This window comes from Cavia porcellus, unplaced genomic scaffold, assembly GCF_034190915.1.
Source record: "Cavia porcellus strain 051 isolate PalLab524CR breed Dunkin Hartley unplaced genomic scaffold, mCavPor4.1 scaffold_5, whole genome shotgun sequence".
In the NCBI taxonomy this organism is placed as follows: domain Eukaryota; kingdom Metazoa; phylum Chordata; class Mammalia; order Rodentia; family Caviidae; genus Cavia; species Cavia porcellus.
Window position 1 is genome coordinate 31,080,592 of NW_026947488.1, and position 11,050 is coordinate 31,091,641.

Sequence of the window (11,050 nt, forward strand, 5' to 3'; positions counted from 1 at the left end):
GGGGCTACTCCGTAGCAACACAACCCTGCAGGGTGCAGAGTGCAGCCCTCACCCCTTGACCAAGTTCTCCTCTACCCCCATCCCGCTCCCTTCTCCCTCTGCTCTGGCTATCTGGACTTCTTCTTGTTTCCTAGTCTCTGGTTCCATGTCTTTCTCAGGGCTTTGATGTTCCTCTCCCTGGAAAACCCTTTCCTAGATGTCTATAGAACTTGTTTCCTTACCACTTGGGCCTGTATCAACCTCCAAAGTACCAAGCAGCTCTGGCTTGCCACATTATATTGGCTGGCCTGTGACTTTCATGAGGCAGCAATCTTCTCTTTTATCCCTGGGTGCCTCACACATACAGTGATTATCAAATACTATGGAATGAATAAAAGAATAAATGCATGAGCACTCTCTTTCTCCTCAGGCTTTTCCTTCTCACATGGGCTATTTCTCCATTTGTTCAGTGGCATTATTGAGAGTTTGTGTTCTGTGAAAGTTCTTTCATTTCTTCCAAAATCTGATGTCTTGCATTCTAAGACCCAGACCTCAGAGCACTTTCCCTCTCTGGAATGCTCAGGGGCTCTTGGATTCCATGTAACTATGGGGGGTTTTCAGCATCTCAGCCTTCCATCAATACCCCATCTCCAACACAGGTACCCAGAGAAGTCATTGAGACTACTGATGCTGATGGCACGGCCAGGAGCTGCGTAGTCCAGGGCCATTGAGTAAGGAACCACTGGACATTGTCATGGATAGACAAAGGTAGAGTGGCTGGACCAGGCTGAGGTCACAGCACATGCTCCTAATGAGAAAATTCTCTTCGTGAGAGTGGAGGCCTCAGTTTCCGCCAGCTGTTACTCTGCCCTCCCAGAGACCATAGCTCTGCCTCATCCATGATTTCACTTCCCACAGTTTCAGCCTGTCATAGTTGACAGCAGTCTGAAAATGTTAAATGGAAAATTCCAGAAATAAGCAATTGATAAGTTTTAAATTGTGCACCATTCTCACTAGTGTGATGAAATCTCTCCCTGCCCACTCCATCCTACCCTCATCGTGAATCATCCCTTTTCCCAGAATATCCACACACTGTATCCATCTGCCCGATATTCACTTACATGACAGGGTTATTACATCCATTGTTGCTGTATTGCAGCAATTGTGTTCAAGTCACCCTTGTTTTACTTAATCGTGGCCCCAAAATGCAAGAGTAGTGATGATAGCAATCTGCATATGCTAAAAAAAGCCATAAAGTGCTTCCTTCAAGTAAAAAAGTAGACAGAGGTACCACATTCACATGACTTTTGATATAGTGTACTGTTACAACTGTTATTATTAATCTGTTACTAATTTATAAATTAGACTTCATCATAAGCTTTATCATATGTATGTATATATAGCAATATATATATTTATATGTGTGTGTGCGTGTGTGCATGCATGCGTGCGTGTGTGTATGTGTGTGTGTGTGTGTAACAGTCCTGAAGAAGAGAAGGAACAGAGCTTTCAGAAGGTAGGCGCTTGTCCACCTGTATCCAGTTGGCCAGAACTCAGTCACATGCCATACCTACCTGCAAGAATGACTGGGAATTGTAGTTTAGCTGTGTACTAGACTGTACACAAGAAGCCAAAGTTTGGTGAACATCAGCCACATTGAGCCATGTGATCCAGTAGTTTCTTCCTGCATCTACTCTGGCCCCTACACAAGCTCTTCTTCCTAAGCAGCCAGGAAACCTGAATTTCTAACAAGTGACACTTAAACTCTTCCTCCCAGAACTGCATGATGGTCTGCTAGGATGACCAACTGTCTCGGTTTGCCAAGTCTGGGATGGTTTCCTGGGCTGCTTTGTCCTTTCACATAGCTTGACATAAACTCTACCAGTCCAGTTATTTAAAAGTGCCACTGTCATAAGATTCCTGCATGGTACCCACACTGTGCCCTTTACGGCTCCACTCTTCCTCTCCCTTTCTAACCCTAAGCCCTAGCAACCAGTCATCTGTTCTCAATCTCTATAATTATGTTGTTATGCAAATATGAAGTGCAATTGCATAGTATGTAACCTTTTGAAATTGGTTTTCTTAACTCAACATAATTTCAATGAGAGTCATTCCATGTTTTGCATGCATTTATAGTTCATTGCTTCTTACTGCTGAGCAGTCTTCCATGGTATGGATGCATCAGAGTCTACTTAGCCATTCACCCACTGAATGGTATTTAGGTAATTTCCAATCATTGGTTATTAAGAATGCAGATACCACATCTCCAAGTGTGTGGACTTTTGTATGTCCTCTTTGGTGATGTATGTACATCTTTTGCAAATTCTAAATTAGATTTTTTAAATTTTACTGTTGCATTTTGAGAGTTGTTTATATATCCTAGATACATGTCTTTTGTTGAGTATGCGATTTGCAAATACAGCATTTTCTCTTGGTCTGTAATTTGTCTTTTCATTCTCTTACCAGAGTCTTTCACAGAACACAGAGTTGTTTAATTTTGATTAAATCTACTTTAACAGATTTCCCTTTTTATGGATCATGATTTTAGTGTCCAAGTTCGAGTTCCAAATTTCAAAGGTTTTTGCTTATTTTTTATAAGTTAAATAATTTTGCATTCAAGTCAGTGCTCCATTTTGAATTAATTTTGTGTAAGGTGTGAGGTTTAAGTCAAGGTTCAATTATTACCTATGAATTTTCAGTTGCTCCAGTGTCATTTGATATAGAATATATCCTACCGCACTGAGTTGCTTTTACTCCTTTGTGCAAAATAATTGAGCATATTTGCATAGATCTGTTTTGGGGTTATCTAATCTTTCCAGTTGTCTGTGTACCTACCTGTTAGCCAAGACTTCACTTTCTCAATTATCGCAGCTGTATAATAAATCTTGAAATTGATCAGAATAAGCCTTTCCATTTCATTTTTATTTTTTGAAATTAATTTAGCTATTCTAATTCATTTGACTTTATATATAAATTTTATAATTACCTTGTTTATATCTACAGAAATATTGCTGGGAGTTTGATCAGAATTGTTCTAAGCACATATAGGAATTTTGGCAGAAGTAACAACCTTATTACACTGAATATTCCAATTCACAACACAGCATGTCTCCTCATTTACGTGCATCTTCGCTGATTGTTTAAAATCAATGTTTTGGCACACAAATCCTGCATGCTCTTTTAAATTTAGATCAAAGCATTTTCTTTCTTTTTCTTCTCTCAGCAATTGTAAATGTCATTGTAATTTCCATGTCACTGTTCACGTGTTCATTACTAGTACATGGAAACTCAATGATTGTTATGTGTCCATCTCATATTCTGTCACCTTGCTGAACTCACTTATTTCTAGGAATATTTTTGCAAATTTTGGCCCAGTCTTCTATAGACAATAATGTTACTTGCAAATATGGACAATTCTATTTTTCTTCCTGATCTTTGTGACTTTCCTTCTTTTATCTGCCTTTTTGAGCTGGCTAGAACTATACGAAGTAAGGGAAAGAGACCAGACCTCTTTGCTTTGTTCCCAGTCTTCACGGGAAGGCATTCAGTCTTCAGCATTAAGTGTTGGGTTACCCATAGGGTTTTTGTAGATTCTCTTTACCAAGTTGAGGAAGTCCATTTCTGTTACTATTTTTCTGACAGCTTTTTTTTTTAAAAAATTGACTACCAATTTATTAAAACAGTTGCCTCAAGCATCTGCCACCACGGCTTCAACTTCCACTCACAGTTCAATAGTGATGAAAGTACCTGTTTAACAATCTCAGAAGAACGCTGCAAATCAGTGAGTGGCTTGTGGGTTCTCACCTGTAAATGATCCCATGTCTTGGAGCCTTCATTATACAACGTTTTTTCTTGTAGAGATTTTCAAAGTCTTAGTAGTTCTTTCACTTTCAGATTCTTTTCCTTTGGGCCCCTGATCAAGTCACCACTACCTTCTACAGGGATTTTCCTTCGAGGCCGAAGGTAATTCTAATTCAGTGAATCACCACCTCTGCCTCTGGTGTCTTTCCAGTGTCTTTGAAAGCTCTGGCAGAGATGCAGCTTCCTGACCAGTTTGCTTCTAAGCAAGAGCCAACAGGGGCGAGTAAGGAACAGGAGCAGATACAACTGAAACCCATTCTCCCCCAACCACCTCTTCCTCAGAAATACCTGACAGCTCTTAAAAATCACAAATGAATGTTAACTTTTTTCAAATTTTACTGTACTTAAATTTTCTATTTTTACTGTACTTAAATTTTCTATTTTTTACCATACTTAAATTTTTATTGCCTATATATATTATATATTATATTGATTGATTTTCAAATGTGGTATTAATCTTTCCATAATGAAATAAACTCCAATTTGTCATCCTATGTTATTCTTTTTATATATTACTTAGTTCTACTTGCTAATATTTTGCTGACCACTTTTTGGAATATATTCCTGAAAGATATTTGTCTGTTTCTCTTTTAGTTCTGTATGGTTTTGATTTTGGAATCAAGATAATAGAGTCCCAGCAGCACTAAAAGAACAAAGCAAACAGGCTCTGTAACTAACCTGTTATTGCAACTACAGCCCACAAAAGTAGATGAGAACCTGTATGCTACATCAGAACAGAAAGATTGCTGCTAAAATACCAGGTGTAATAGGACCAAAATTTTCCTAATATCAGAGCCAAAATAGGGAGCTGCCTGCCATTATAAGAATCAGAATAATTAGGGGCTGAGGATTTAGCTCAGCAGCATAAGTGCCTGCCTTGCAAGCAGGCAGTTGTGAGTTCGATCCCTGGTACTGATAAAAACGAAAAAAGACCAAAAAAATCAGAATAATCACAATTTTAATGAGAAACTACAGTCAAGTGATGTTATATTCAGATGATTAAGGTGTTGGAACTATATAAAAATAACTTTAAAGGAATCATCACAGAAGTGTTTTGGGCAAGAAGTTATGAATTCTCTTGAAGAAAATGGAAACATAGATAATTTTAGCAAAGAAATAAAAGTTATAAAAGGGAGTCAAATGGAAAGTATACAACTAAAAATCACAATAATGGGGAAAGATGATTTGCTAATGGACCTGACAGACATGAGCTGTGATGGGCCAATACACCATTCCTTCATCTGAGAGGCAGGATAGCTCCAAGTGTGTAATGCATTGTCTCTCAGAATTCCTAGGACTAAGCCCCAGCTACCAATGATAGTGTCTGTCTGCCTAATCCAACCTTACTGGTCATCTTCCCTTCTTCTTTCATGTCTTATGCTCTGTGTTTCTTGGAGTCAATTCCTAAATAAACAGGAACTCAAATCTTGATGTTGGAGTCTGCTTTTGGCAACCTCAAACCAAAACAGTATCCTATGAATTCTCATGACAACCAATATCATAATGCAGAGGAAATCATAGAACAGCACACAACCTAGATAAATCCTTTCTAATGACATTGGTTATTTCTCAGTCTCAGCATGTATAAAATAAGGGCATTGGAACCTGATTCTTCTCCTCTGGACTTCATCTCCCACCTTCATTCCTCTCTTAGGCTGCCCTTTCCCAAGGGAAGGCAAACAGTCTTATTCCTTTAGAGTTCTCAGGAGCACAAAGCAACTGCTTCAAGCCAGCACCCTCCCTCCAAGGCCAGTGGAAGCACAGCCTCCATGATGTGTTGGATTATTGTTTTAATACCAGCATGAAATAAATTGAAAAATTACCCATAAAATGCAGGTTTTCAGCATCTGGCCTGAAATTTCTTTCCATAAACAAACAAGTCTAAAGAGATGCCTAAATGCAACCCACTAATTCTTCTCCAACCTTTTATGTTCCTGTGTGGGAGTGGAGTCTGCTGGGAGATTCAGACTCCTGGATAAAGGCAGGTTTCTGGGGACCATGAGTCACTCCCTTGGCCTTTGGAATGACCTATACTTTTACTCCTTTCTGTCTGCTCCTTGATGAATTCCCAAAAGTAGTCCCCAAAGCTTTCCCCAGTTCCTGCATTCAACATAGACTCCAAAACTAAATTCTCCCAGTTTGAATCAGAGATTTCCCAATTATACAGTGTGACTTCAAGCAAGTAATTTAACTTATCGCTGCCTCAGTTTCCCCCTGAAAAGTGGAACAATATTAATATCTATAGGATTGATTGAATTTTAAGTTAGTTAAATATACATGACGTTATTAGAACATAGCACAGGCCGTGCTGTGGAACTGTCAGCTATTAAATTTATAGGAGGAAGAGAAACTGGATAGACGATTTGGTAGCAGGCTTAGTGACATTTAGAATTTCCCACAATGAACTTCTTTGGAGTTTTCTCCTGCATGTTTATATGAATGTTTACCCAACAATCTGCAGTTTGCAAAGTTTGCTGACATCTGCTCTCCCATTTTGCCTAACATTTAACTATGGAAAGATTCAGGACAGGGTTTGCAATTATCCCTCGTTTATAGAAAAGGAAACTGAGGTCTATTAGACAAACTGACTCATGGTCTTAGGAAGTGGTACAATCCAGTTTTATTTTGGTGGTTTGAAGACCCAGGAATGAATCCTGACCTGGGTCATACCATGAGTCTGAATCTGGTCTCAGACTGAGATCTGACCCTGCATCATACTATGAAACTTGAACCTGACCCTAGATCCAATCATAATCCCAATGGGACTCTCACTCAATTCTTGATAATTGACAGAAGCCCTGGCTAAGCCCTAATTTTTGGTTTTAGTCAGAACCTGAATCTTGTTTCACATCAAGCCTTGACTCTAGCCTCAGTCTGAGTCTTGGCCTGCGAGGAAGACTGATAATTCTGGTCCCATAGTGACTCATAATACTGGTTATACCCTAGCACCAACTGGCCCCAGACTGACTTTCTAATAGAAACCTCTAACTTATAACTTCACTTCTAGCCCCATGCTGGATCTCCTGTATGAATCCAGTCAGCTGTCTTCCCAAGCTTCAGTCTATTTTCCCAGGAAACACTGGAAAAGAAAATGTTGACGAGGACCTAGCATCAGAGTAAGACATTAACTATTGCAGGAAACAAGACCCCTACTCACCTCCTATTTGCAACATCCCCAACTATACCTAGGAGGATTGTCCCCCAAAAACTAAGTCCTCCTGACACTAGCACTCTCAAGAGTCCCATTATTTTGGGTGGTTTTAGTTTTGATCACTTAATACAGTCATTTCTGGTTTTACACTCACAGCACTGGTCAGCCCAGAGCAGTTTTTCTCCTCTCTGTGGTTGAAGGGAGAAGGGAGAATTGTAACACTCTTTCAAACAAAAGAAAAACTTTTAAACAGCAGTGAAAATGTTTTCAAAACATGTTCACAATCAAGTTAATGCCTTGGTAATTGTCTTGGAAAGAAGGAAAAGACAAAGAGATGTTTCTCATAGTGAAGGCACAGGGGATCCCTGCCAGGCTGAGGACCGGCGCACAGGGGCCAGCGTTGGTTCTTAGTCTGTGCAAAGCTGGTGATGGCTGGGGGAAGACAGAGATGGCAAGCCAGGGCTGAGAAGGTGAGGAAGGAAAGCCAAAGTCAAGCCACTGAGTATTCCTACTCTGGAAAGAGCTGGGACCCAGAGCTGGTTATTTTGATATGACATCACACAGAACCTCCTTTTTCATCTATCATATAGACTCAATGCCTGTCCAAAGCAGGTGCAAGCAGCAATAGCTTCTGCCATTGTTATTATTTGTATCCATTCTGTCAGCTGAGAGGCAGAAGAGATTGGTGGAACTCCAAGTAAGACTTTCGGGATTCAAGTTCTGGTTTTACCACTTACTACTTATGTGCTCTTGGACGAGTTGCTGAAGCACTGTGAGCCTCAGTTTCCTCATCTGTAACACAAGAATGTAAATTAACAATTATAGGAATGAATAAATACAAATCACTTAATGTGCCAAGTACAAAGCAGGTACCCAAGAGGTGTTAGCTCTTATCATCTGTTAAAAAATGTTTTATGCATACCGTTGTTATGGATTAACTTAATGGTGGTCAACTTAACGCTAGCAGAATTAAATCACCATGGTGCTGAGCATAGATGTTCCACCTGAGGAAGGGAGAAGGAGGCGTTGAGGTGGTGTGGGTTCTCCCATGTATTGCTGTTTAAACCATTGGTTCTCCTGGAGGAGCTCATCATGACTAGCTTCCCCAGAGTGAGTTCTACCATTGTCATTGGAGGAACTCGGGACCTTGTTGGTGAGAGTGGCTGTGGTTCACTTTGGGGTAGCTCTGGTGCTTACATCAAGCATCACTTCCTGGCTCTGGAGGGGAAGATGTGTGCCATTTAATCTCCAGGACAAACTCATCCTGATGAATTCCTGGTGTACTCAACTGTGCTTATCATCAGAGGAGCTCGGGGCCTCTGTGTCACTGAGGATGGCTGTGATGCTTTTCAGGACAGCCCTGATCTTTGTTTTGAGCATGACTTCTCAGCTCCAGCATAGAACCCTCAACCTATCAGCATAGCTCCTTCACCCTACTGGCATAGACTTTCTAGCTTCTATCATTGACCTTTGGACCTTCCCAGCACAGATCCATAAAAGAGACTGGCATGAGTCCTCCTTGTGGGCTCTAGACCTCCAGTTGGACTTGTAGGAGACATTGTCATGAGCTCTGTGTCTTCATCCAGACTCATGCAGGACATTGCTGTGGGATTCAGGCCCTTGGCTGAATATTCTATATCTTTATTTCATGCAGTTTCTTGTTTAACTCTGGGTGACCATCATAAAATAATATTATAAATTCCATGCCCTGATTTTAATTGTTCTCCTCACAAACCCTGACTACAACACCTATGGTGCAAAGACTACAGTGATAGAAAGATTAATTCATATGAGGTACAGTAAGAACACTAGGCCCCCAAGTTCTCCTGCCTCATATACATTATTTCAGGTCAGGCCATTAGCATTGATTGACTGAGTAATTAATTAATTCATTCATTACCAAACACCTACTCTATGCCAGGTAGCAGTGAGAGCTGAACACAAATTGCTGGGAGCAGAGTAATCGGGGTCCACTGCGGAGACAGAAATGGAGAACAGATGAGTCCTGAAATCCAGGACTGTGGATTATGTTATGCACCTAGGTTCAAGAGGCCTAGTAGAGCTGACATCTGAGCTAAACTGTGAATGGATTGCAAAAATTACATTCATTCATGAACAAATCTTTACTGAGCACTGGTCCCTACCTGAGGGAGGATTCAGTCAACACCACCATGTTGCCTGACATGTTATCACATTTTGTTTACCTGACTGGATGGCTTTGCATGAGGTCCTGTGTGATCTCCAGGAGCCTCTTGGCCCCAGCCCATCCCACTTCAACACATGCACAGCCGCCTAATTACAGTTCCTAACAGATTGTACCTATAGCACATACTGTCATTGTCCCACTTTGTCCCGTTGGCACTTGCCTTCCCATGCCCAGTGAGGCCTCTGCCAACCCTGAAACTGTCTAAGGTTAGGAGTGCTGGAGAGTCCAAGTCCAGCAGCAGCATAGCCAGTGATTGATGGGGAGATGGTAGATGAGCCCAATCCCATCCTTGGCTGGAGCACCTCTAAGGTGTGCTCTCCACTACCTGCAGAGGTCCTCAGTGGGCCTGTGCTCATGTCACCCACATCAGCAACTTACATATCAGCCCCTTAATGGCTCACTCAGTGATTCACTGTCTCTGGACCACACAGCGCTATGAAACCCACAGCGCTCTCCCCAGAGTACATCCTGAAGCCTCTGACTCTGCTAGAGAAGCACTGGTGTCCAAAATGTCACTCAATCCCTCTGCCTGGTTTTCAAGGCACACTGACTTGACTGACTTGTGTCTATCCTTCCATGCCAGGCTAATGCTTTTCCTTCTAGCTTAAACTATGCTTCCCTTGACTTAATGCTTATCAATTTACATTCCCTTCAGAGCTCTGGTCAAGTTCACATCCTCCAGAAAGTTGTCTAGATTGTATTGTTCATGGAAGAGTTCCTACAGCCGAGGCAATCAGCCCCTTCTGTAGCACAAGTGAGACCTTGGGCTTTACTTGGTCTGTTCCTCCAGCAGATGACCAGAAAGCATTTTCTCTGCATGGCCTGAGAGCTTGAGACATGTGTCACTTACACTTACACACTTAGATTCATTTGCTTACCCCTGATCAAATCAAAGGAGGTCTTTATTTTGGTAAAGGGGGAAAAGGTTTTATTTAGAGCTACTCTGAGGAGATAGAGGAATCACTATCTCACCATGTACAGGTGTGTGAGGGTCTTTGATGCTGAGGAACAGAGGGAAAAGGGAGCACAGAGAGACAGTGCAGATCACCACACTTTCTTTGTCATTTTCAGCCACCTTCAGCTCATCCTCCTCTTTCTAGTAAAAAGAAACCTGGGTTCAGTCTCCTGAGGCTATTGACATCTGCACATTCTATCACTTCATCTAAGCTGAGCAGAGGAGAGGGTGTTGGTTATATGCTTAGCAGGAAGTAGTTTGGAAAATCTGCTTATCTTTAAAAGTTGCATTTTGCAAAAACAGTCCCTTCTCTGAGGTCTGAGTAGTCTAAAGGAGATACTCACAGGAGATAGAGCTGGGCACCCTAGGTATGACCACCATTCCCATGAGGAAAGAGGCCATTTTTATATTCTATAAAAATGCATAAGTCATTTATTTTGGTAGCTAAAATCAGAAATTGGAAAACTGGGGACCAGAAAGTGAATCTGATCTACCACCTGTTTTGATTGCTTTATCAAAACACAGCTACATTTATTTATTTGTCAGGTGTAGCTGCTTTTGCCTTACAATGGCAGAGTGATTGTGATTGAGACTATACGGCCCATAAGGGATATAGTATTTACTAAATGACTTCAAAAAAATTCACTGACTGCTGGCTTAAAATACTAGTGGAATTGTTATTTCCCTCAGCTCCTGAGGATCAGGAATTTGGGAGTGGTTAAGCCAGGTAGATCTGAAGGTTCCTGGGGATAGTCAGTCCAAGTATCAACTGGGCCTGCACAAACACAAAAATTTGGCAGGACTGGAAAATCTGTCTCCAAGTTGGCTCACTCCACTGTCAGCAGGCTACTGTGACTGTGAGCTGCAGGGCTGACCCCAGTCCACAGGGGTTTTCTAC

General features: G+C 41.3%; 1 pseudogene; it reads right to left on the bottom strand.

The window, feature by feature from the left end:
• Positions 1-3,667: 3,667 nt before the first annotated feature.
• Positions 3,668-4,097, bottom strand: LOC111753411 (small ribosomal subunit protein uS10-like; annotated as a pseudogene).
• Positions 4,098-11,050: the final 6,953 nt, after the last annotated feature.